This window comes from Cornus florida, unplaced genomic scaffold, assembly GCF_030987335.1.
Source record: "Cornus florida cultivar Cherokee Brave unplaced genomic scaffold, ASM3098733v1 CherokeeBrave_3.0.0_Hap2_scaffold_160, whole genome shotgun sequence".
Lineage (NCBI taxonomy): Eukaryota > Viridiplantae > Streptophyta > Magnoliopsida > Cornales > Cornaceae > Cornus > Cornus florida.
The window spans coordinates 52,501-54,105 of NW_026775650.1; positions in this window are offsets into that span (position 1 = coordinate 52,501).

Here is a 1,605-nt window from a genome sequence, read left to right on the forward strand (position 1 = left end):
TTTTTTAGCATACGATGCCCCCGTGCACGCGGGGGTGCTTGAGCGTGCGGGGGAGGAGTCATAATGGGCAAAACTAACTCGGGGGATCTCCAAATCAAAATCCGTCTCGAGCAAAGCAGTTCTTAGGCTTCTAGGAAGCTCCCATAAAATTTCCGAACCCAAACTCCAAACTTCATTTTTTAGCATACTATGCCCACGTGCACGCCGGGTGCACGAGCGTGCGGGCGAGGAGTCGTAATGGGCAAAATTAACTCGGGGGACCTCCAAATCGAAATCCGTCTCGAGCAAAGCATTTCTTAGGCTTCTAGGAAGTTCCCGTAAAATTTTCAAACCCAAACTCCAAACTTCATTTTTTAGCATACGATGCCCACGTGCGCGCCGGTGTGCACGTCGGGGTGCACGAGCGTGCGGGCGAGGAGCCGTAATTGGCAAAATTAACACGGCGGACCTCCAAATCGAAATCCGTCTCGAGCAAAGCATTTCTTAGGCTTCTAGGAAGTTCCCGTAAAATTTTCAAACCCAAACTCCAAACTTCATTTTTTAGCATACGATGCCCACGTGCACGCCGGTGTGCACGAGCATGCGGGCGAGGAGTCATAAAGGGCAAACTTAACTCGGGGGACCTCCAAATCGAAATCCGTCTCGAGCAAAGCATTTCTTAGGCTTCTAGGAAGCTCCCATAAAATTTTCAAACCCAAACTCCAAACTTCATTTTTTAGCACACAATGCCCACGTGCACGCGGGGGTGCTTAAGCGTGCGGGCGAGGAGTCATAATGGGCAAAATTAACTCGGGGGACCTCCAAATCGAAATCCGTCTCGAGCAAAGCACTTCTTAGGCTTCTAGGAAGCTCCATAAAATTTTCAAACCCAAACTCCAAACTTCATTTTTTAGCCAACGATGCCCACGTGCACGCCGGGGTGCACGAGCGTGCGGGCGAGGAGTCATAATGGGCAAAATTAACTCGGGGGACCTCCAAATCGAAATCCGTCTCGAGCAAAGCATTTCTTAGTCTTCTAGGAAGCTCCCATAAAATTTTCAAACCCAAACTCCAAACTTCATTTTTTAGCATACGATGCCCACGTGCACGTCGGGGTGCACGAGCGTGCGGACGAGGAGTCATAATGGGCAAAATTAACTCGGGGGACCTCCAAATCGAAATTCGTCTCGAGCAAAGCATTCTTAGGCTTCTAGGAAGCTCGCATAAAATTTTCAAACCCAAACTCCAAACTTCATTTTTTAGCATACGATGACCACGTGCACGCCGGGGTGCTTGAGCGTGCGGGCGAGGAGTCATAATGGGCCAAAACTAACTCGTGGGACCTCCAAATCAAAATCCGTCTCGAGCAAAGCATTTCTTAGGCTTCTAGGAAGCTCCCATAAAATTTCCGAACCCAAACTCCACACTTCATTTTTTAGCATACAATGCCCACGTGCACGCCGGGGTGCACGAGCGTGCGGGCGAGGAGTCGTAATGGGCAAAATTAACTCGGGGGACCTCCAAATCGAAATCCGTCTCGAGCAAAACACTTCTTAGGCTTCTAGGAAGCTCCCATAAAATTTCCGAACCCAAACTCCGAACTTCATTTTTTAGCATACGGTGCCC